Raw genomic sequence first — 26,639 nt, 5'->3', positions numbered from 1 at the left:
TCCTCCTCTGTGGTGGGGATATTTTATTTATAAGAAATATGTAGAATACCTGGACTTACCTCATCATCCTTGTACTTCAAGAAAAGATGAAGTTCCTCATATTTTGTCCATCCAGCAGGACATTGGTGTTTAGGAGAGGATTTCTGATAAGTGTACTTCAATATAAAAAGTTTTTTACCACCACTGAATTTTCAAAGAAAAGGAAAAAAGCCCATTGCATAGAAATAATTTCACTGCATTTTGAAATAAATATATACATTCATATGTATTTATATATTAAAGTCAAAGCTGCTGATCCGTTTTTGCTCTATATAGGCCATTGTCATTTTTTTTGGATAATCTCAAACAGGAGTGAAATGATTTTCCCGTTTTGTGTCCATGTTTGTGAACTTGTCTTATTGATATTTGATATATTGATGTTTTTTTCATTGATTAGCTATTTAGCGGATTCCAGGAGCTTCACACTTTAAGCTAAATGTGTTTGCAGACCTCCCACCTCCCCCAATGCATTTGCTCTTTGCATTAACGTGTTTTGAATGACAATCTTGGCGCACTGGCGCTGCGCTTGAACTTGACCCGCGAGCATGCCTGGGAAAAGAGGCGCGACTTTGGCCCTTTGCTCCTCTCCTTTATGGAGTGGAGGCAGTTAAGACTGATGTCAGCGCTCATTAGCATAAACTTCAGTCTGTTCCCAATTAAACCAGGAAAGCAGCGAGATCACCGGTCTGTTTTCACATGGCAGGGAATGAACCAACATCTCCTCCTAACTCTGGGCATCAGAAGAAGCTGCAACCATGTAAGTTGAGGGGTTTTCAGCTGGAGCAGTGTTGGTTATAAAGTTTTATGTATTTTTTCAAACTTTAATTTTAAAGGGTTTTTTGTGATTGAACACTCTGTCTTGGTTTATCTGTTATTGATATGCTGGAATTAATCGACAGACATGACTGAGATTTAGTCCAGGTTTTGCAACCCTCTTTTTATTTTTCTTATCTGTTCACGGCCTTGTTGATGTGGTAGTGGTGATGGGCACATGACACCTGCACGTTTGTCTCCTACTTCCACGTGTAGGCCTATAGGTGTAAGTGATCTTTTAAGTCTTTAGAGAGTCTGGAGGTGTCTGATTGCAGGTTTACGTGATTATCGATCCAGCGAGGTGCTGTTCCACTGAAAGCCTTTGCATTAAGCCAAGTAATCATTTCTGCTGAGTGTATCTACAGTACAGCATACTTTACCCGCTGTGTTGTGTGTGTGGTCCTGTCAGCATAATGCAGGAGGCTGTACGTGTTTCTTACGGTTACAGGCAAGCCGAGCATCACTCCTAACTCACCTGTTTGAGAATCCAGCGGATTCTTTCAGTCGTTTTTGTGGGGAAGGGGTTTGCAATAGCAAATGACTGTTGAGCTACTGTTTAATGTGAAAACAATGCGTGTGTTGCCATTTTTATAAACTAGCATACTGAATACATTTTGTTCTCATTGGGAAATGCTCCTATGCATCATGCTGCAATGTCTGAGGCAGATGAGGCAGCACTCTAAGAATAAGAGGGCTTTGTGTTATTTTAAACATATCAGCATCTATTATGTTGCTCCAGTAAAATAGACTACCACTATGAAATACTAATAGATTTAAGCAAGCTTAAAGAGTTTCAGTACAGCACCTGCTGCTGTTGCTGCTAGTGGTTAGTTTTCTGTGGGCAGGAGTGAAGACAAAAATACACTTGAAATGTTTGGTCCTCCAGACACGGGGATACCATGCTGTAAGATAATACTGAGTGATGCACATCTGTGGAATTTACTAATAGCTCACAATCGTTAGTGTTTTCCAATATTTATTTGTGTAGCCTATTAAATGTCCTTTGCAATACCACCTGGGAGTACAAGTAACTTTCACCATCATAAAACAATAACTTATTGCAATTAACTGCTATTTGGTAATCATTTGGGGGCATGACAGAGGGAAGGACAAATATTCGCTCCCTGTTGGTCTTCATGTTTGACCTCTGACGCCTTCATGTCCCTGTGTCAGGTCAAGCCCCTTTGAGGAGCGGCCATTACAATTCCCAGAAGTGGCCACTTGAATTGGTCAGTTATTAACAACTGAACCCAACAGGGCTCAGACTGGTCAGGCATGACGACATAACAGTCATAAAAATGTGACAGGAATGAGTGAATTTAATGGAAACGGAAGCAGTTTGAACTGGGAGAATTAGGATTTGAATTTCTCTGCCTGAGTGGTGTGTATGTGTGTGTGTGTGTGTGTGTTATAGTGTCAGCTAACATATTCAGAAACATACGAAAAGATGTAAAATATGTTTGGGGGGGGGGGGGTTAAAATTGAAACTTTCTGGAAAGAAAGCTACATGTCACATGATTAGAGGAAAATTCGTTTCTTAAAATATTTTGTCGCATCAATAAATGGCAATTTCCTGAGCCAATAAGCGCACCAGACATTGTTCCTGTAGCCTAACTGGTGCTTAATAGGCTAAATGGCGAAAGAAAGAAATGAATTAGCCTAATTTATTAAATAAATAAATACATCTTCATTGTTTTTGAAGGTCTTAAAAGGGGAGAGGGCCAGTCCTACTTTAGCTTTAAACAGAAGCAAAGAATCAAACGACAACAACAAAAAACGTGATTGAGAAACAGCAGTTAATGAACCTGCAACCTCTACATTCAGTAAACGTCCATTTCCGCTAAACTAGCTTTCATCGTTTGGTTGGCACCGTGTATTTGGTTGGTCTGTACGTTTTACTGCCTTTAAATTCTTATTTCTAATATATTTCACATAAAAAAAAAATATTTCTGGTACACTCTTTGTATAACTATAATTTCCACTGCAGTACAAAGAAATATATAGGTATTTAAATATATATAGGTATTTTTTTGTCTTTTGCTGCTAAATATATTTTACTTCTATTTAACCATTCGGCTTTACTACTCTCATAATCCCAATATCTATTTGAGTAATTGGGCTATTTATTTATCTGCTGTCCAGAAATGTATAATTATGTAGCCTATTAAAACCCTAAATAAACCCAAATTATATATAGATATGGATGCCCATTGCTTTTTTAGTAACTCCGAATCAAACTGCAGGATTTATTGGCGATAAGATTCTAAACATCTAAAACCACACCAACATAAATTCAGTTTTAAACTCAAACACAGAATGTTTATGGATCATCAAGGGCGTTTTAGAGCCTTTGAAGAATTTATTCAGCATCTACTCCTGTAATGTTTCGTTACTTCTCATAAATAGAAACGCTCTCCTGCTGGAGCCATAAAACACACAAACACATGCAAATAAAAGCCCCAACAATTCCTCAGTTATTTTTATATAACAAAAACAGCCCACGTTACGTTACATTACACACTATGTATGTCATTTTACATCTCTGGCAGAGACTATCACTTTTGATTGTGTTTTGATGACTGCGGGCTTTAGGATTACACTGTTTTACACTCTCATAGATTCAGTTTTCCAGGATCGTCATTATTTCAGGTGAATCACGTTTTCTTTCAGCATAGTTGTAAGATCAGGCCTAAATGATTTCTTCTATTCGGCATCAGCGTGTAGGCCGACCGGGTTATTATGCGATACCATCCACATAGAAAGGAACCGTGATAACGATCAAATATTCATCTTTATACGCCTCGTTAGCATCACACTCATTGTCGTTTTTGAGTTTTTAAATGCCATCAGCTTCTTTTTTTTTAAGTTTTAATACATTTAGAAAATGTAGAAAAGGCCTGTCACTTCCTTTAATCAGACACGTACACGCTCTCTGTATCTGGTGAGTTTTAATAATATCGTGCGCCAATTTAGAGGCAGTATTTCTCTAATATTGTTGTTATGTGCTTATATATCGTCTTATCGAGTTATCAATATGTTGTGGTTGTGGATTTAGGCCAGTCAGACTTTGCAGGCCTGAGCTGCAGTGCTGGTTTTCAGACAATAGGTGTCACTGTTTAGCTCCAATAGTCTTCACTTTCATTACGCTTGTTCCTGCGATGTAGAGTTTGTAGAGGACACAGGATATTTTGCCATTACTTTCCAAAATATGCTTTGTGTAATTTTTTTAGCTAAACTAATCCTACATCTGAAAGAAGTTTGACTGAGCAGGCCGCCATTCATTTGTGAGATTGTTGGCTAGTCTGCAGAAAATTACCGTCCTATTATGAGAGTGGACGTCTGTAACCGGACTCTCTCTACTGTGTTAATACATTTAGAGCTCAACCAACAGCCCTTTTGCTCATTACACACTACTGTGGCTTATGGAGAACACATTTAATAAAAGATAGGTTAAATGTAGTTCTATAGATAAGATATAACTTATAGGCCCTATCACATTTGTGAGGTTTTATTTTATAGGCAAAGTTAACCTTCACTTTTAATATGGTCATAAATTCTGCGAATAGAAAAACATAACCTTGATTTAATTCCACGTGTCAGACTGGATCTTACAGTACCAGCCACTGCTGGAGACTGTAGGCCTAATATTGTTGTATTGTAGTAGTAGCCTATAATAATAATAATAATAATAAGAATAATAATAAGAAGAAGAAGGTAGTCTGATTTAAAATGTTGAATTAGCCTAAGTAAACCAGAATAAAGCCTAAGACGAAATGTGACCTATTTAATACTGGGTGGTTTGTTGGGCTTCATTTTAACAATCAGCATTTGCACCAAACAGCTTTTGGGCTTCCAATAATGAAGACTACTATTCCTGATATATTGTACCACGATCATAAATTCTGCTTAATTGTCATCTGAACTGACACGCACACGCGCGCACACACACACACACTGATTTTATTTATTCGGAAATTCAAAATACCTTTAGAAAGAGAGAACATGTCTTATTTCTTTTCTAAGTAATGCAACAAAGCGAAGATCTGCCTGTAAATTCAGCAGTAGCGGCGGTAAAAGTAGACCTGTAGCACAAATCAGTATTGTTGAGACCCCACGATCGTGCCTCTGCCGTGGGTCCCGCACACAGGCGTATTGGATAACACGTTTGGAATAACCCATCCCGGAACCTGACGTCAGCACGCAAAAACATTTAACCTGTACGTTCATTTCAAAGCCCATAGTTTTGCTGCTCTTTGTGCATCTGCAGCCTGTAGTTCTGTTTTAAAGACTCAATACAGTGGTTTTTATTCTGTTTATGGTTGACATTTTGGCACACGAGGGTCCAGCTTGCGCTCCGTTACGCACCGAGCGGATGGAGACGTAGCACCACGTAAAGCAACGTGACCCGCAGGAGCTCCGGGGAAGCATCTGTTTCTCCTGGCGCTGCTGAGGCTGCGGCAGCAGCATCACACACTCCGTCTCTGCGTGCTGCGCTTTGATGGTATCCATCTCTTGTAAATCGTTTCTCTTTTACGCCTTTTTCCACTGCAGCCGGCCCAAACACGTATGGAAACTACAATATTTAAATCTACAGTCGTTTCTGCGTGTTAATGGCTCGTTCTAGCGCGGTCTTCCTCCAACCTTTTGACTCAAGTGCTTCAGTCAAGTGCAGGTTTGGAGATCGCTTCTCAGTCGTGGTCCCTCCCTCTCCTGCCGGCTACAGTACCCAAAACTGACTCTCAGTCCGGTGCCGTCAGGACTTCACTGTGCAGCTGACTGTGAGGAGGCAGAGGGAGGATGGAGGAGTGTAGGTATCTTCTATTGTGATAACACCCTCTGCCAAGCAGCATGCTGCTATGATGCGCTTTAACATCACGTGGCCTCAAGCTTAAGCTTTTTGATGCATTCTTCCCCCCCACCCGACAAATCCACATTTTGGGTCTGCTGCATCTGTCTCCCAAGGGTCCTCAGTGGTGCCTTCCTCCACCGACGTGCAGCCAAAGAGGCTGCGGCCACAGAGGCTGCAAGTCGCTCAGCACGTCTATCAAATCCTGCCAAAAAAGATGGGTGCATCTAAAGAGGGAGACGCGTCATTCAAACAGAACAATGGACACCAGTTCACAATGATCAATGCATGAGCGGTGCGAAATGTGTTTTGGGTTTCTGTACACGTCGTCCGCGGCAGCCGGTGTGTGTGTGTGTGTGTGGGTGTGTGTGTGGGTGTGGGTGAGAGCAAGAGAGAGGTAGAGAGAGGGAAGAAGAGGTAGAGAGAGAGAGAGAGGGGAGGGGACCAGCGACGCAGCAGCTCCGCGCACACTGTCATCAGAGGCTGGTGAGGAGATGTTGGGATACGGGAGCGGATGCTGGCAGCTATATCGCCTCGGCCTGTCTTTGGTCACTACAACAAAAGTATTGCTAGTGTTTAAAAATACTTCTAAGGGGTTGGATTAACTCAGTGTGCAGGTTAACTCTCAGTCAATGAAGGCTTGCAACGTTTGGGTGTCTCCCCGGACTCCTGGCTCTTACAGTTTGGTTCCACTTGTGAGGTGAAAGCAGAAACTTGCGTTAAATTACTGAATGGACTTGAACCGGAGATGCGGGATTTATTCCAAGTTGATGGCTTGTAAGTATGATTTTGAATCTTTAATTTGTGGATTTATGAGGATTTTAACCCTTAGGCATAGAATACATAATAATAATAATGGCCTAATACTTCCTATCATTATGTTAATAATAATGCAAAAAATAATGATTAAAATATGTAGTAATAATAGTAAAATAAGTAAGCAATTACAAAAACAACGTGGAATAATAATATAAAATTTCAATACGTTTGACATTATGGTTAAAGTGAAACAGAAAATTGCAGTCTGAAATATGGTGAAGCCTGAAGTGATGAGTGGCAGAAGGCTGCTCCATCTCATATTAGCGGGATCATCCATTGAGCGGTGATGAGGCGGGCTGAGTGGCCCCAGAGCTGGCGTTTATAAAGCAAACAGTTGTGTGATTGTTAGCAGAGCCTGGGAAAATGTCCCCTTGGCTGGGAGGTGGAGGGACTTGACGCCAGAGCCTCTTGTTAAGAAGACTTGTGTGCTCCCAGACAGTATTGTGATGCTAATGAGCACCAGCACGTTGTTGAACTTGATGTTGACTTTTTTCTTTCTTTCTTTGGGTGATTTTTTTCTCTCTCTTTTTTTTTTGATGGGGGGAGGGGAGGGGGGGATCACTTGTTTGTGGGAAAATCTTCTCCGGAGCTACAGTGTGAAATTAATTAATCAACTACAATAGAGAGTCAGCAAACTCTTGGAAACACACAAAGTCACTTTTATTCGGTTTGTGGTGTTTTTTGTTAATTTTGCCAAAACTGTTCTAAAGAGAGAGAGAGACAAGACACTTTGATTATTTAACAAGACTCATGTCTTCATGGATGAGAGATTTCCTTTCCCAAAAGCAATACTTAAGTCAAATTTTATTATATTTAAATGCTTGGTATTTTTTTTTTTATTATATATAATATTAATAGTAATATTTGGATATAAAAATATGTGGACGTGTTGTCATTATAACGGTTTAAAGTGTATTTATAAGAAAAAAATCTAAAATAATTATGTAACATTTTTAAAACGATTAAACATAAGAGTTTCTTTCTTTCTTTCTTTCTTTCTATATTTCGCTGTGCAACAGGTGTAGGCCTACTGTAAATTGAATTGCCAGGACAACTAGTCTATTGCCTATCTCTTTCAACCGTTTCTGCTTAAAACACATAATTTCTTATGCCATATAAAATCAAACATATACTGGTGCTGCATTAATTCTAGAGCGATTAAGCTGTATTAACGATGTTTATCTTAGATTCACTTGAGCACACACCGTTACGCTGCACCCTAAACTTAATAGGCTAACTTAAATCATCAAATGTAAAATTCGGCTGATATTAGTCTAATATTTAAATATAATGTTAGTTAAGAGTTATATCGTGTTTAATTTCCAGGTTATTGTGCCAGTTATAACGAAAAGAAAAGAAAATCACAATTGCTTTTGCTTATTGAAGTCAATGCGCAGATTTAAGTCATCATTCTCAGTGTGATTTATTTAATTATTTCACTGAAAAACAGTAAACTCCGGAAACTGTCACTGTAGGTGCACTGTTCTTATTCAGACTGATGAATGTTGTGAGGCTGTGCAACTCCTCGAACAGAATATGAAAATTATTTTTACACGTTCATACGGTCACTCAGTTTTTAATTTCAAAATTAATTTTATTGCATTTTATTAGATCCTATGAGGTTTAGATTGGCCTGAACAAAACCAAACTATTTCACAGATTTTAACACCAAAACAGCGCCGTGAATTAATTTCATTCGTTTCAGCACCAAGGACAGGGGCTGTACTCTTCACTGGTGGTGCTGAACCTGAGTCTCAGTTTTCTTAATTGCAACGTTTTTAGTGGCCTACATCTAAACTTTTCAGGCATATTTTTAGTTTCCCTTCTTGTGCATTTTTGTTCTTTTAGACTTAGTTTTGAAGTTTTGCATTGATAGAAGCAAAAGAGAAAGAGAGAATCCTTTCGCGTGTTCATCAAACAGCTTAAACAAAACAATACGGCAGGTGACTTAATTATTGGCAAAGTGACGTTTTTATTTGTTTATTTATTTAAATTTCTATAACAAATATGAGCAAAGTACAATACAGCGAACAAGACACGTACGTACGTAATAGAATAGTGCCGAATAGAACAGAAAAGTCTTTCTATTGTAGGTGTTCAACTCGGTGTCACTGCCCACCGTACTGTACTGTTACTGACAGGACGTGACGCAGTCAGGGGCGTGGCCAGATGAATTCACGTGAGGCTGATGAAAGGCAGACCTGAGCGTCAATCAGCATTAATGTACAGTACCATCATGTTTTCAACAGAAAAGTCTGACAGCAGCGCGTACACACACACACACACACACACACACACACACACACACACTCACTTTGAAACAATTACTTTTGACCTTAAAATTATAGCAATGCAACAGGCTATTCTTTCTACTTAATTTAGACACACTTATAAATAAATAATATTAATATTTGAAATAGCCTACACCTTTCTGCTTTAGCAAATCAGTGATTTGTAAACAAAAATAATTATGTACAGTAGTTATGGCAGGGGGAAAAAAATTAAATTTCTATCCCATATTTTCAGTTTCTCAAACATGGGCGGATGGCAGCAAGCCTTAGTAATTATGGAATTACTGAAAATAGGGATCTCATTTTGAAAATATGAAAAATACTCCCGAAGTCTCTGCTATTGAGAGAGTTTACAGCCTACAGCTTCAGACAGCCTATGATCATTTCTAAACATTTTATGCGTCTTTCCTGAAATATTTCCTCCAAGTAATATATAATCATAGTAAATATATGAGGCTCGTTCCATTTAAAATGGAACTCTAAATGGATATTTTAAATAAAATTCATAATTTTGAATAGCATTTTAGCATACAGTGTGAATTGTTTAGGGCTTTAAACATGTACAGCTGAAGGTGGTGAGCTAACACGTCATAGGCTTATATAAATACAGCAGCAAAGGCTGTGATGTTGTCCAAATGATGTTAAGCCTGCAGTAATGCTGTAGTCATTCTTTAAATCTCAGATAATCGTCTCCCTGAAATGGATTATATTATTAAAACATAAACATGTTTTTGTACGCTCGTTTTAGCAAATAAGGCAAAAAACAAAAATATCCAAAATCAGACAAAAAATAACTTTTTTTGTTAAACAAAAAACTGTACATTATATCACTAACCCTGACCTTTTGCCTTTGCTGTGTCCTGTGACCTGCCGGTTGTTGCCTTGTTCAGCAGCACCTGACTCACAGCTTGCTCTATGGGAACAAACTTTCTGTGCTTATGTACCAGACAGGGTGTGGCTGAAAGACGGATGGTTTATTACCAACAAATCCTTAAACAGGGCCAGATGTGTAATATATTGCCCAAGGCCTGTCCAGCAGGTGACTGTGCGGTTGTTGCACACTGTTGCACTCATGTAGCTTACCTCCATATGGGACAACGCTATTGTGGTTATTATTGATTTGAAAACTGTTACTGTGCGTATTGTACAGTTTTGGTGGTCAATGAAACATGGTGTTTACACATACATTCTCTAAATTGACGTTTTTATAGTGGATCATAGAAATATGTAGTATAGAAATATCAATAGGATTATTCCTCACTTACCCCTCAGTGGATTTAGGAAGGGCCCTAACCCCATATTGAGATCCAACAACCATTTTTACAAGCGGTAGCTGTTTGATAGCATTTAAAAGCCTGCATCATGATGAATTTCAGATTGGCTGTTTCTACTTTGTGTTTTCTTCTGCATGTCTTTTTACGTCCACCCCATATCTCTGGTGCTCACACATGTATGTGCCAATGAGCATGCCTAATTCTGTGGACACCGCGCGTCTCCCCTGGCAGTCTGACCCCGAGGCCCCCTGGCAGCCCTCCGCCTCCTGCGACCCAAATCTGACACTCTGACAGCCTAGGCGCTTTCTCCTCGCTCTCATTTTCTCTTCCTCTGGCTTTGCTGCAGTGGACGTTACTCCTCCATTATTCCTCCAAGGATGCACGTGCATACACCGATGCCAGTGCCGTGAGTAAAATGGGCTTTGTCCTCGCATATGTGTCGGCATCCCACAGGGCATGGTCGCAGACAGGGAGCATCCCGGCTGGAGACAGAGGCTCCCATCCCGGATTGAATCTAGAAGAATATCTCGGCCGCAATAAAGCCTGGTGGATTTTATTTAAAAAAAATACTTGATTTAATAAGGAAGCTCACATCACTGTCCGATTATGGAAACCGCTGTTTAAAATAGACTGAATATGTGAGTATGCTTTATGTTTATTCTCAATCCAAGCACTTATGTCGCCGTGGAAACGTTATGTAGAATTAATAATGTATTTTCAGTGACATTTAAGACCAATTAATTTAAAGAAGAATACAGTATAGTTAACTAACCTTCTTTAATTCGCTTAAAATATCACCTAAGTTGCCTCTTTACAATATTACGTTTGCCAACAGATATTAGACAGGATGTCAGATAACAGTATTTTATAGTTTATCTGTGAAAGGCATATTTTTTAATTTAGATGTAAACGCTTAGCATTGGATACATTATGAAGATACATATTTACGGAGCATAATAATAATGTTTTGGTGTTTACAAAGGCTAGATTTGTCCTGCTTCGACCTGTCAGCATGTCATCAACTAATCCCAAGCACACAGTGAAATCCAGCGAGGCTGTACTTGTTCCCCTAGATCATGTTGTTGACATTTAGCTGGAAGCCCTTCTACTGTCCGCTTTATGGGCCTTTGGTAGTTTGTCACGCTTTCAAACAATTCATGGATTAATTCACTCAACACAGAAACTATGGTCTATGGTCTGAAATGGGTCGATGTGAGCTGGCATTTAAAACAACAATGAGCCGGTTGTTTGCGAGGGCCTGTGGAGTGATCTTTTAGGGAGACGGTGGAACGAACATTGTCTCTTATCTCAGCTTATGAGTTGTGTTATGACTAGGAGCTCTAACTGGACAGGATATGGTCTTATTAGCTGGTACATGTATGCTATATTAAGGTTATTAGTAGCGTGAAGCCTACATTTCCTTGTTACTCCTATCCATGGATGACAGGTGAATGTGTCATCAGCTGGATGACTTCACCCTGCAGATGCTCGTCAGGACTCAGGCGTGAGGAGGAGGGAAATTCACCATTTGTTTGGAGGATTGAGGAATAGAAATGATTGCGTGAATGCATAGTAATCTGCGACTGCAGTAGAACTACCAGAATGGGCTACCTTTGTTGAAAATAACACACTTTATAGCCTATTGCTGATGTTGTTATTCAATGGTCTTAAGGTGATGGAGGCTCTGGTGTGCACATTTTTATTTTGACCGCCCTCTACATCGTTGACCATGCAGTTCTGAGCTATTCCAAAGCAGTCTGAGGACATGGTTTTGGGGTCTTGATGCATAAAGGATCAAATAATAAATATTACCTGTATATGTATATACCTATAACCTTCTTTGTGCATGCGCACAGTTATGTGTGTGTGTTAGAGATAGATAAATAGGCAGAGGGACAGGGAGCACAGAAGAAGAAGAAGGGGAGAGGGGGGGGGGGGGGGGGGGGGGGGGGGAGAGAGAGAGAGAGAGAGAGAGAGGCGTGCGCAGGCAGGCGGAATGCAATGGCTCCATGTGACCACAACACAAGCAGCTCCGGCGGCGGCGGCCCCTTTAAGAGACGTGGGTTAGTTTGTCTCTTTGGTTATCTAGCTGTATGAGTTATGTAATATCATAAAGCTAGAGAACCGAATGTATAAACTAATTCTGCAGTCGTCACAGCGGAACGAGCCGGAACCGGGACCGATGGGAGTCGGGGGAGCTGCCTGAGCGGATGGATGGATGCAGCCTGCACGGAGGACTGGAAGCCCGCGGCAGCGTCCGTGCATCGCACTGAGAAACGCCTCCTGCTTCCTTGGACGTACGCCGGTGCAGAGGAGGAGAACGCCGCCCCACAAAAATAAATAAGCCGGATTTATAGCGCTAGATTTCTTTCACGGGGGATGCATGGAGTGACAGTAGTTAGCAACCGGAGACAGGCTCCATTCATAGAGTGGTGATGATGAGGAGGGGGAGAAGGGGGAGGAGGGGGGCGACTTGTCAGTGGTGCTTCTGCTGTTTCTCTTCTTGGAACATTACTGCCTTTTAGTCGATTATAACGTGCACGTCTAACATGTTTTTTTCCTGATTATGTAGTTAGTTGGATGCTGACAGTCAGGAGGTGAGCTGGACACGGTTTGTAGCTAGAAAAGCACCTGATTGGACGACTCCTGGGAGTCACGTGTCCCACCAGCAGCCCCCATATCCCCCTGCTGCTGGCCTATCTATGTAGTGATATGGAAAAGACCTTTACCAATCAAAGCTAATGTACCTTCAGAAGGCTCTTTCTATGTGTCTCTACAAATAGACGTTGCTTTATTTTGTCTTAAAATGAGTTGATGGTGGGATTTTCACTTTGTTTGATCATCACTGATTCATTCTTCACCTACTGCTGGTTGTAATGAGAAATAATCCCACGATCAGGTGCATTCTCGGGGCTTAGTATTTACTGGCACTGGACAGCAGGTACAGCAAAGATCAGGAGAAAGTCAGAGTAATGAGTCACAGGTTATGGAGTGCAGAACAAGACAATAATGCGATTCAGTAGGTGTTTGTCAAAGGGATCATCTTATATCCCTGGATTTAGCTTGATTAATGCGCTTATTAACAGCTTCAGGCCTCGTGCACAGGGAAGACAGAACAATCATGGAGGCAACATGTATACCTTTGTGACACTAAACTGTATTTTCTCTAATGAAAGATATCTGTAACTGATTGGGGTTTGTCAGCACACATGGACATGTCTCATGCCACCAATGAATGTGTTCCCATTGCTGCTGTGCAGTGGCAGGCCAAGCAAAGATTTTGGAGGCAGTATTAGGAGAGGCCAGGCTCGGCTGGATTGTCCAGAGACCGGGCTGAATTTCAGGCATCTTTTATAATACTGTTTGGGCTGCGCATCATCTTTTCTTTCCCCCCTCCATGTGAGTCAGAGAAGAGCTGAGTGATAGGCTGTACTCTGTGGTGGAGCCTGTTGAATTTTAAACAAGACAATTCCGTGTTAGCCACTAACACTGTAGCTGCTCTGTGTGGTGGCTCTGCTCTGCACGGCAGAGAGTGTGTGTAGCAGTACAGAGCCTGGTGCTTCTGTTGGTAGGCCCCAGCTTACTGCGTCACAGACCAGGGCAGGTGGAGAAGGAGCTAGCATGGACCTAGCAAGGAAATGTCTCTGCTTTCTGTCACATGCTGCTGTGTGTGTTAATGCATACCGTCTGGCGGTGGGTGCATCTACATGTGTGAATATGTGCCACTGTTGTGTGCGATGTGGAACAATAGGCTATAAAAGTCACTTGTCTGCTATTGAAATTCTGATGATATTAATGACAATTTCAGGCTATCAGTATGAGTTGTGCATGTATACTTTTGGTTGTTTAATAAAGCGTGGCGCAAATTAAGGCTTTCATCCAGGGAACATTGCAGGAGCATCAGGAGACCCGTGTCTTCATATAAATGTGACAGGAACCAGTAAATGATTTAATTCCCATCGAGGCAATATTTTAATATACAGAATAACATTTTGGTAAATGAACAGTGATTTGTTGAAAGCTTGAAAAATTGTCGTGATTTCTATATGTGCAGAATTTGCCCAAAATTTTGCAAATGCACGTCTCCCTTGTGTCCTTTCGTGGGCCAATTGCAATATTAAGGCAAAGCATTAATAATATGCCATGCTTCTATTTGATTTGGCTTTTTGTACTATGACTACACCAAATGCCATGCCAACAGCACCACCCTCCTAGCTTTCTGTCAGTTGCAGTGGAAATTAATGCATTGCTGAGGGGTAATAAATGGAGGATATGGGGAGAGCCCTTTGAGATTGAAATGCAGTCTGGCGAGTGACTGAGAGGCAGGCTAGACGTCGGTTTTTCCCACATTAATATGTGTCTGTCTGGGCCCTCTCCGCCATCAGGAGGAGGCCCTCAACACCAGATGGAGCCCCGTCTAGCCTACGTCTAGTCTACCAACACCTGCCATAAAGCTGCATTACCCTTTCCATTGTCTTGCACAGTGATTTATCCATTTGTACATCTATTTGAAATTTTATTGTTTCACCATCTCTGATTTATTCCGCATGCTGTTACGCTAGAGGAATTAACAAACAGATAAAACAAAAAAAGTGGTATGAATAGAGCGAATAGGGTTGAAAAGGATGTGGAAGGAATGAGGTGAGAAGATAAGAGAGGAGATGTGTTTATGCATACATGCCGCACATTTCTAAACCAACCTGTCATGTCTGTAGCCTTTCCTGCTGAAGCGTAGATCTGTCAGTTTGTACCCCCAGCTCTCCCTCTACCTCCACCACGCTCTCTGTCTCTGCACTGTATTGATAACGTTGGAATATTTTCAAGTTGTGGTTCTGGCTGTTGCATAAGGGCGAGTGGTGTTTGTTGGAACAAAGCAGCCATCCTAGACACAGTCCTATACACATCAGAGCCATTGTTGTAGTTTATAGCACTGCCGCATTTCCAAGCTACCATCCTATAGATGTTATCTTGTTTGTGTCACACTTGGCCACCAGATTGCAGTGCCGTGTGTGGATGAGTGCATGTGTTTACGTGTGTGTGTGTGTGTGTGTGTGTGTGCTACTGGATGTTGTTACTTCACCCTCAGCGCCTCATTCCACGCCTCTACAGAGTGCAATAAACATGACAGCATTACACTCAATTACAATGTGGATTCCGGTAGCACAGTTTTGTATTTTACCCCACCACGAGACAGTGCTCAAGCTTGTGCTATGTGACTTATATTTTTGCAAAAGCTGTCTCTGTCATTTCTGTCTTTATATAGAAATTTCCTGGAAAGCATTTTGCCATGGAGATTTTTTATTGCTCTGTGAGCATCATTTCAAGCAACTGTCAATGGATTTAGCTCTGAAAAAATCGCTTTTAATAATTTTTTTAAAGCTATATACACTTTACAGATTTCATTGTTATTATTATTATTGCACTTTGATTCCGATCTGAAACTATTTATGGTTCATGGTCTATTTGATTCCATATCATCAAAATCCATATTCCAGTGTTATCAATTTTCTATTATCATTTTACCTTGAATTGCAATGGCCTATATAAACCTTTTCTCTGAACTTATGAATTCTGGGTTTGGTAGCCTAGCAACAGCCTCTGACCCATACGAGTGAAAGAGGGGAAAAAAAATTTGAAAGGCTGACATGCAGGCTTTAAACCCGCAAAGGACATCAGGTTTCAGCGGATGTAATCTTTGAGTATTTTGTGTAATCGCTTGTGAAGTGTGTGTGTGTGTGTGTGTGTGTGTGTGTGTGTGTGTGTGTGTTGAAGAGATTGGTATTGTCATGTGTTCAGCATTGACAGTTGAAATAAGAAATATACTTTCCACACACAAGTCAAACAATAAAACCCTACAGATTTATTTCTATTACACATTAAAGGTATTACACATTTTCTTTTGATTACGTTAAATTTGCAAATGAAACGACGTCGCCAGTAATTACAGTAGATTTAACTTTTTGCTTGTTCCTGTTTCCCTTTTCCAGTTTAATTTATATATTATTATTTTGTCATATACTTTGATTTACAGGCCTAATACTATTTCTATATCAATAGAGGCACTGATAATTTCAGGAAGTGGCCACCAAAGTATTTCTTTTTGCCTTTCTATCGGACAAACTAAATTAAAACTTAATTTGACACATTTCATTTCTGATTTAATATTGTATCTTATTTTATCTTTAAGTCAAAATATCCAAAATCTCTTATATAGATATATTAACTTATATATTATAAAATGATACTCAAATTTAAAGATAAAAGTTAAATTTTAGATCAGTGTCACAAACCTCAAAGGTTTCCTATGATAGAGGCTTTCAAGAGTGGCGAGAAGAATGCTGTGTAAGAGAGAATTAAGGTGAATCCGGCACAATGGGGAGTGAGGTTATGACCTGCTGCAGGAGTGAACCTCTCTCAACTTAATGCTTTGTTTTTTCAGGAATCTGTGGAGTGCAGACAGAAACAAAGTCACAAATAAATACACACAGCCCATCTGCAGGCCTGTGTCTGAACCAGCAGCACCTGAGGTCAGCAGAGACTCACATCGCCTCCTGCTCTGAGCTTCAGAGATCACACAGTGGGTCAGAACAAGGCTTCATCACTCCAAAGTTACAGGTGAGAGAAGTAATCTTCACACATTAACTATGCCAATGATTTGCAAGCACACAAGAACTTGAACTATTTATACATTTGTTTTTTTTAAGGCCTGAAATGTGTCACAGTGTGATTACAGGTGTGCATTAAAAACAAAATCCTGATTTCATCATAATTATTCTCTTCACAAGAGAGTGGTGAGGTGGACGTGCCTCTCATTCTCTAGGTGTGCACTTTCTTGTTTTCTTCTTTCTCATTTCTTCACGCTCTCGTTCGCCTCTCGCCCCCTGCTTTATAACGTCTGATCCAATTTGTTAGATTCTTCGGTTTTGGCAGATAAGACTCAGGGTGGCCACTTGTGTAATCTATATTTTAATTCCTTTGTCCATGCTTTTTTATCCCTTTAAGGATACATGGGGGGTGGGGTCTTGGCCTGGTGTGTGCGCAAGGTGTGTTCAAGTGGAAAGACTGCCAGGGTGGCTAAGTCCCTCACGCCTCTAATTCCCTCCCTCCCTCTGTACTCCTCCCCTCTACCTCCATGTACTTACTTTTCTGTCCCCTGTTCTTTATCCAGGCCTTGTACCCCCATCCACACACTCACACACAGAGAAGCATCTCTTTTTTCATACCTTTCTGTACTTTTAAGTTTAGGAAAAAGTTATCGGAGCATATATGTTGGCCTACACTAGTATCCACAGAGACTTTTGGCCCCAGCTGTGATAGTTACTCGGCTAAGTAGTTGGCAAAATCTTTTTTTTTTATAACAGTGTATAATGTTGAAGATGATGGAAGGCTGAAACTAGAACTAGGTGACTCACTCACTTCCCTCTAAACTTCCCTCTCAGTGTGACATGACTAAAGACTACCTAGGCGATCTTAACAGCCGCTATAGCGGGCCATCAAGGCCGAGAATGCCGCTCAGCTCTTGCATGTTCAACCTCCTGCGGAGAACAAAGTAGATGGAGTGATGGTGGGAGCATTGGAAAGGGGAGGAGAGGGAGATGAAGCCCCATTCGCAGAGAGTGAGGTCCGTCATCGGGGAGAAACAGAAGAAGTGATTTTTTTTTTTTTCATTTCCCTCCAGGGTTAGATGAGCGTTCTGTGACATTGGCCTAGTTCTATATCAGCATGCCCCCCCAGAGAAAGAGTTGCGTTTGAGAATCAGACAAGGGAAGATCAGAGGAGATTTCACAGCCTGTGGCTATCCTCCTCCATAGCGTTCGACCACCTCTTAAACCTCCTTCGCTTTGCTTCAACTCGATACGGGCTGCCGGTCTACTTAGTCAATATCATATCCACAAACTAGATAAATCGATGCAAACAAGCTTTGGTTGGACATGGGCTTTAGAAGTGGAGGCATAGCTACAGGCTAAATTTGACGCAGAGACACATCAATCCAGAAGTGACACTCTTCACATCGTCTTTGTATTCATAACAGCAATTAAGAGCTACCACGCATGGGTCTGCATTCCCGCCTTGTTTTACCCTTAGAGGACCCATGTTACAATGTGTGCATTTGTTACAATTATTCGTATAGGAGGTGGTGGATGTGTGATTTCCCACATAAAACTGTTCCTTCCACAGCCGAGCACTCTCATGTATATGGAAAGACTTGAATAGGTGGGAAGCAGTAAGCCGCTCATTTATAGTACCTCAGATCCGGTATGCCATCTCTCCCTCGCTCTTATTCTCTCGCTCTCTCTCTCGCAAATGCACAAACACACATACCTCAGTGTTCCATATCTCCTCCCCCCTCAGTCCCCCACCCCTTTCCATCCCCATTCGGGCTCATCTTGCCATCACCTATCCAGCTCCGCCACCCCAGAGAAACCAATTCAGGCTGCTGCTCCACACCGTCATGGCATGTTGGCCAAGGGAGATGGAGTCCTTTCAGGTTCTCGGCTACAACCTCCCTCCCTCCTTCCCCGTCGCTGCCCCCTCGCTGCTTCTCAACATTTCCTCAACACGCCTGGTGTATCAGCAGGGTAGCTAGACAGCATGATAGGACTGCTCCTAAGTATCTGCTGGAGTTATTCTGCACATTATGTGACCTTTTAAAGTTTCTCTAATATTGCACGTGGGGGTGGGTGTGTGTGTGTGTGTGTGTGTGTGTGTTTTGCGATTCCACTCTGTGCCTGCCTTTGCATGGTCAGATTAGTAAGAGTATCCGAAAGAAATGAAGCCTGCATTATGTGTTTAAGCAGACTGATTATGAGGTTTATCAGTAATAGGTTATCTTTAATGGTAAAATCAAACACCCACCACCCACCCATGGCCTCTGGAAGTTGGCAATCTACTTTTAACAGCCTGCTGCTAGCTGGGAATTTTTTTTAACTAGACTTTCTAGATTTGTACACATAAACTGCCCTGCTTGGCTGTTCTTAAACGTTGATTTGAATTATACCCGCTGCATTATGCAGCTTGATAGGGAATAAATCTCTTCAAATGAATACACTGGATGGAGGGAGGTGGTGAATGTGAGGGAGGGGTAGGCACTGAGTGTAGAGTGGTGGCGTATGTTAACATAAATTAAAGTCTATCTGCAGAGGGGCTTGGAGAAGGAAAGAGAGAAGAGAATGTGAGAGTAAGGAAAACAGAATTGGGTTTGAAGAACAATAAAGAGTTTAAAAAGTCGAGTAAAGAAGAGGTGGGAGAAATGAGGCAGGAGGTCTGCTAAGTTTTGGTGTGTCAGTACAAACGCACAGAAGCAAATTCGTTTTGTTAGTTCCCTATTTTGCATTGGTATTAGTTGCTTTATTTCATTAGTTAGTTGGCTGTGTTGTTTTTCTTTACCCCCCTCAAAGCCCAGACGCCTCTGGCATCTCAATGCACACTGGCTGAATGGCGAGGTGGCTGTATTAAAGGTTGGTGGTGGCTGTGATGGTGGGGTACAGCAGGGTGACGAACAGATCGCAGGAGGGAGGGATGGGGGTCCGCTGAAAGGCAGCGGGCTGCAGAGTGAATGGGAAAGGGGGAGATGGGGTGGGGGGGCATTTAGCGGCGGAGGCAGGTTGGGGGTGGCGGGGGCCTCCATTGGTTCAATGCAACGGCCGGAGCAGCTGTGAAAAGAGGTCTCCCCTTTTTCCCACGCCCAGTGCAACGCAGAAACCCTGCTTCAGCCTGCCAGGGTCAAGTCACATTTCTAATATATACACTGGGCCTGTGGACTCGCACAATGCATACGCACAGCTCATTTAGTTTATGTATGCACACAGACAGACACACACTTGTACGCACACAGCGAGTAGAAAGCCTCTCAGACAGAGACAGAGGTGGGGGCCGCTGCAGTGAGAGAGAGTATTATGACACTGATTTCTATCCCGTTGGCACCATTGTTTCGTCTCGGGTCCTGCAAATTAACAAGATGCAAGTTACAAGCCCAAACACGCAGATTTTACCATTACACTTGCTAGTTGCAGTTTCAGTTGGAGTTTGTGGCGCAAAATGAAAACAGCACCAAAAATAAAAATGTAGGTGAACATTCGGCCATTTAAAAAAAACCTTGATACTGGATGAGGTGTTCCATGACGAACTTCAAGAATATCCTGATGTCCTCTTTATCTGCTTGGATTAATATATCTGTTGGTGTCTTCACTGTAAACACCCATAACTGTGTCATCCATCCACATCTCGGCCCCTTTCTTCTCCTCCTCACACGTTTATGTCTCAGCCGCCATTTACAAACTATAATCATATTCCAGGGAGGGGGATGTAAACGCTTTGTCCTGACAGACCCCCACCCTGTCCTCCACCACCACCCCAGTGCCAGATGCCCTGCTGTATTGTGTGGGTGCTGGGGGCAGACAGGCAGGCAGGCCCCTTCCTCTGTCTCTCTCTCGCTCTCTCTGCACCATGATGTCACCCTACTTGTCTGTCTGTCAGGGCCTTGACAGGAACTTGAGTGTGGGAAGGAAAGGCGTTCAGGATGGGAAGGGGTGGTGGAGGTTCAAGGAGGGGTTGAGGGTTGGGAGGGTCTTTTTTTAGGGGGAGAGCTTGGGGGTTTGGTATGTCTGGCCTGAGAGGTCAGCAAGTGGACTTGAGCATAGAGTGGTTGTGTGTGTTTTGGGGTGGTGGTGGTAGTTAGGGGAGAGGGGTGGGGGGGTTCTCCTAGCAACTCTAAAGAGAAGAGGAATTTAGATGAGTCTGTTGGCTGTTGGTCTGTGTCCTCCAATAATTCAGTTGTTCAAAATCCTTGGTTAGCCACACAAAAGGCCTGAACAGCCAGGATATAGAAAAGAAGGGGAAACAAAAGCATCTTTTTTCATTTTTCTCTATTTGCTCATTATGGATTCCATCAAGTGCTTCCTCAATTCCACAAAGTACTTTCTGGTGTAGACTAACCATTGCAAAGAAATAATGCATGGTGTGATATTTGGAAATATTCAGGATATCACACATCAGAATTCAGTGCTGTTGTTAAATGAATTCACGTCTTTGTGATGTTATGTTGATAGAGCTATGCTTCAGTCTCCAAAGTGAAATTATTAATGTTTCCTTTGAATTTCTTTTAGCGCAATTTTAGTTCAGACCCTAAGGCTCACTCCTCAACCTGTTCCAGGATTACTTCCTGTAAGTGTCTCATTATAAGAAGAAATCCTATCCAGATTTATAGTGTGAGTATGGCATCAGACAAGCTAAAAGATTGATGTAGTCATGTTTAATTATGTGTGTGTGTGTGTGTGTGTACACACACACACACACGCTTGTCTGATGCCACCTATATGCTAGGAACAAGCATTACTGATATTTCCTTTATGTTCATTTAGTCTTCCCAATTCAAGAAACAAAGCTAGCTTCAATGGCCTTACTTACAATATAAATCTGGATAAGATTAATTCGTATTATGAAACACTTACAGGAACTAATAAGATCCAGGCAATAACAATTTGTGTCTAATTCGTGATATATTTTCTCCACAAAAAAGCTAAAGTACCTTATTAAAAATTCTTTAAATTATATCTACTACTTCTCACTCATTGAAAAAACAATCTATTAAAATGCAATAACAGCTGGAATACTGGGCACATTATGTCTTGTTCTTCACTGAAAAGTCCATTCTCAATTTTTCTCTACTCGAACTAGCCTCCAAACTAGCGATGGCATAAATCATGCTCGTATAGGTACACGTCTTCAACTCAGATTGAAGGTGAACAAAGAGAAGCTCCCCCCCTTAAAAAGATGAATGTGAAAACAGCCTTCTCGCATCAAACTTTGACCATTCAGCTCTCTGCACAGTGAAGGTTGAACATCTTTGTGATGTAACAAAAAGCAAATTTTTTAATGGAGGGGGACTTTAAGCCAAGACGATGTAGTGCAATTTATTCCCTCCCTCTCAGCACATCCTCTTTATAACCTTCTGTCACGGTCATCAGCCTTAACGCTCCAGTTTTGGTTGTTTTAAGGCCCACATTGGCATCTAACAGTAGTGAACGTGTTCTAGCCTCAAGTTATCATTCCTGAAACGACTTTATAGAAAATAAAGATTTCCATTTGACAGCAGTAATGTAGTGTTTACAGCTCACCAGCAAACACAGACAACAGGCACCTTTTTCCAACTGGCAAGCATTTACTAGGACACAGACACATGCCTTTGTCATTCACCCTCTCTCTATTTGGACTCCTGCCTTTGTGTTTCTTCCACCCCTTTGCTCTTTCCATTGCTTTAATAGTTCTCCCTCTGTGTCTTTCTATCTCTGTCTCTCTCTGCCTCTGTGAGAAGAGGTGATAGTACTGGGAGACAATGGGAAAGACTCACTTAATTAGCTGGACAAGAAGATGCATTGTGGCAATTACTGAACACAAAGGGAGGGGAAGGCATGGCTCTATAATGTGCTGCTGTGTGTATTTGCCTGGCTGTTGTAGCCTGGAGTGCAGGCAGGCCTTTATAGGGGAGAGCGAAAGCAGTAACAATGGGAGACAGGATGTATTCCACGTGTAGAGCCATTTCCAGCCCTTTTACAAACAGGGACAATAGCTGCTATAGTCTCTTAAAGGCTAAAAATGCAGATTCTTTATTCCCTCTGCGGATGAATTATGGAGTTTAAAATTTACAGGTCTGGTCTTCCTAGAAACTTTCCAGGTGGACTTCTATGAAATAATCTGTGGATTATTTCCTTAATTCACTTATTATTGGTTTGTAAAATGTAAGAAAATTGGGAAAATCATGTACTCACAAAACCCCTTCCTCAAATTGCGAGTGGACAATCATAGCTTAGCAACCAAAAACTAGGTAACTACATTTGGCCTGTCACGCTTTGGATCTTTCCACACCTTGAAGTGGTGTGCATGGGTCTGTAATACTCCTTGTTTGGATGGTGGAGTGGGTAAAAGTGTAAGTAGCTAATTAAATAGTGTGTTACAGGGTCAGACGGGGATGGTGTTTTAACAAACTCATGCACCTTTAGCTTATTTAGCTAGCTAACATCTACTTACAGCAGATAAAATCTAGTCTACCTGCGACAATTAAGGTTACTTCAGTTATTTTAGCCGGCATAATTGACGATCACCGGCTGGAAATGACAAACATGCTTTTTTCAACCTCTGTCTGAAATCAAGGCCCCATTGTTTCAGAAGAATTTCAAGTGGTAAATATGCCACTGTTATAAATGTTAACTGCTTATGTGCTGTGCAAAATTGGAAAGCTTGATAGGCAACTGTAACTTAAAGGGGATGTTGTCGAACGAATAGGCCATTTATTATCAGATAAGACTGACAAAAATTCACTTTTAAGAAGCTTTTTGTCATTTATTCTAAAAAACTTAAACCATGGGTTTTCAAAGTCTGAGACTGCGGGCCTCCCCTCAGACAAAGCTTGGGAAACGGCGGCCCTCACCATATCTTTAGTTTACTTGGTAAGTTTCGCTCTATTCCTGGATGCCTATGGGATCATGATTATATTATTTGACCCATAGACTCAACATTTTAGCCAAAATAGCCTAATATTGCTATTTGACATAACTTCTGACTACACTAAATAGTTTTTAAAAAGCTCTGTTCTAAGGCATTTATTAGTTTCTGACTGATGGGGGGAAAACAGTTCCCAAAAACGACTGTATCTCTGAACTCTCGCACATGGCTATTATATGTGATCTCCTTTTGATAACTAATGCAGTAAGTAATGTAATATTGTTTCACTTCCATTCACTGAGCCTCCCTGTTTGGAGCCCCCCTGGGGAGGCCCGCCTCACACTTTGAAAACCCCTGACCTAAACGATTTATCAAAATTTTTACCAACTGTGCGCCAAAATCAAGTAATAAATTATCGACTAATAATTAAAGCTCTAAAAACAGCTTTTGGGTGGCCAGGTTGTGAGAAATCCCTCTGGCAGGTGTTTATCCTCCTCCATGACATACTTTCTCTTGAATCTTTAGTCGAACAAACTGTTGGCTGCAGTGCACCTGGCAACCCAAAAGTTGTTCTTATTAATGGCTTATAACTACTCTAAAAGCATTATTAAAAGATTTGTTAAACGTTAAAAGCAACAGTTACTTACAGTTAGACTTTCATAAACTGTGTGAAAGTGGTACTGTAACGTTCATGTTTGACCTCGTTGGGTAACACACAGTGACTAATTTTCTACTTTCCTCTTCCCTTATCCATTCATCCATCCTCTTCATTTCTATTCCTGATTGCCCTGTTGCTGTGTACCAAACTGGACATGCTACTTTCTATTTCTGACTGGCTATGAGTGGGCCGCTGCTTGGTGCCACTGCGTGTTTTGTGTGTGTGTATGTGTGTAAAGTTGGGTCTGGCAAAGAGCATCCTCCTCTAGTGGAGTGGCCTGAGGGGATTTCTTTCATGAAGTCAGATAACATCCAGGCGACCCCCTCTTCCCTTTTTTATAAGAGTTCTTTAACCTTGATAAATGAAGTAGAGGCAGGGAGGGAGGGAGAAAAAAGTTGCGGGCTGCGGTGGGGGATGAGGGTGCGATGGAGGGAGGAGAGATAGAGAGAGAGGGAGAGACACCAACTCCCTGGCCGGCTTGCTCTCAGGATCAATAATGTTCGGAGAGCTGCTGAGCACTCCTGTCTGGCAGCTCTACCATAGGGGATGGAAGAAACGGGGGGAAGGGGGGGAGGATGGGAGGAAAAACCAGAAAAGGAATGTTGAGAAAGCCTCTCTATCGCCGTCATGTCACCCTTTTTTTGCGAAGGGAGGGAATCAAGGTGGACGGCGATGTAAAGATGGAGAGATGAAGGGATGGGGAGCAGCATAGATGGAGGGGAGTTTAGACCAATACACCTATCCAGCTGAACTGTGCCGCCCGCCCGCCTGCCTGCCTGCCCGCCAGCAAAACACACACACACACACACACACACACTGAGGTCTCCTTTTACGGAACCACAAGGTTACAGAGTGTCGATACAAACGCGCACAGCCCTCCGACAAATGGGATTTGGCATGTTCAATCAACAGTGCTGCCAAATCCCTGTTGTTAAGTATTGCAGAGCCATATCTGTCTGCAGTGGGCTTGAGCTATGCTACCTGGGCCCGCTAACCGTCCCCTAAATATCCTCTCTCAAAGTCCTCTGTAATAGAATTAACTGCTGCATTTGTCATTGGGTTTGAATAGGTGTGTGTGCTGTGGCATAAATAGGGAACAGAGAGGGAGAATTCACATTGTGCACCTGTTATATATTTTTAAAAAAAGGCCTCTTCCACCTGTGCCTCGAAGTTAGCTGACCTCTTCCTCTCTTCATTCTCCCTCTTCTACTTGATTTCCTCGCTTGGAGTTGAAGTCACTGGTCTTCCTCCTCTGGCCATCTCTCCTGGCCTTTTTCCTGTCCTCTGTTAGACTGATCCTTTCATCTTCCCTCCCCTAATCCTGTGCTAGAGAAGCCTTCTCTTCACCCCTCCACTGCTTCCCATTGCTCTCTTTTTAACTCCATGCCTCGTCTTATTTTAGCGTGTCCCTGTGCTCCTTGCGCCGCTTTCTTCTCCTCTCGCTTTCTCTCCTTTTACCCCCCTCTTTTATCACCCCTGCCTCTGCTTCTTCTCAGCCTCTCTCCCTGTCTTCTGCATCACCTTTCCTCCTCCTCTCTTACTTTCCTCTGTCCTTAATTAAGTTAGTGATCAGTTGACTGCCCCTATCATTGGTAGAGAGCAGGTTGGTCCTCCCATCCCAGGAGGGGGGTACATTGTCTGTGCTGGTTGACCGGTGTAATCCCCCCTCCAGGGACAAAGTGCAGTACCCTCACTACCTCAGCCACCCCTGAAGGGCATTAGCCCCCTGACGAGAGACATACCCTGGCCAGCCCCTGCCTGCCTGACAGCCCAGCATCACACCGCTGGCTCTTTCCTTATCTGAGGAGGGCAGTTTGACTCCAGACTGCTGAGAGTGAATGCAGTTGACTAAGAATCGGGGACCATGTGTGAAAAGTTTAGCTTGTTGCTTTTGGACGTCACTGAACGATCGACAATGTTCATTGAGGATTCAGATGTACATTAACAGGATCCCTTGATTCATGTTTCCACCATATCTCACACACACACACATACATACATACATACATACATACATACATACATACATACACACATACATACATACATACATACATACATACATACATACATGCACATCTGTTGTATTAAGATCAGGAAGTCCTACTCTGAACCTCCACACAACCCCACATGCCTTGCTCTCGCTCTCCCTCTTTTTTGACTTCACGCACACACATTCACACAGGGACCGAGTAGGTACGGTTGCTATGGGAACGGTTGGTCAGAGTTTACCAGAGGGGAAACAAACAAAGTACTGTTCATGAAAGCAGGTTGTTCCATGCAGAAGGAGCAGTGATACTGTGTGTATGTGTGTGTCCAAATGGGGTGTGTGTGTGTCATGTCTAGTGATTAGATACTTACGTGTGTGTGTGTGTGTGTGTGTGTGTGTGAAGCCATGGATACTGCATCCTTTTATGTCTTTGTCCTTTACACCAATACCTTAGTGCTGCTATAGATCT

General features: G+C 42.0%; 1 long non-coding RNA gene across 1 annotated transcript in view; it reads left to right on the top strand.

Moving 5' to 3' along the window:
- Window positions 1–720: 720 nt before the first annotated feature.
- Window positions 721–26,639, top strand: part of LOC123971250 — a 43,558-nt gene continuing 17,639 nt past the window's right edge. The window contains exons 1-2 of the long non-coding RNA XR_006825148.1: window positions 721–796; window positions 16,522–16,697. This is a non-coding gene — a long non-coding RNA (uncharacterized LOC123971250). The remainder of the gene's footprint in view (window positions 797–16,521; window positions 16,698–26,639) is intronic.

This window comes from Micropterus dolomieu, linkage group LG05 (genome assembly GCF_021292245.1).
Source record: "Micropterus dolomieu isolate WLL.071019.BEF.003 ecotype Adirondacks linkage group LG05, ASM2129224v1, whole genome shotgun sequence".
Classification (NCBI taxonomy): domain Eukaryota; kingdom Metazoa; phylum Chordata; class Actinopteri; order Centrarchiformes; family Centrarchidae; genus Micropterus; species Micropterus dolomieu.
The sequence above is the reverse complement of the archived record's forward strand: the minus strand, read 5'-3'. Positions and strand labels throughout refer to the sequence as shown.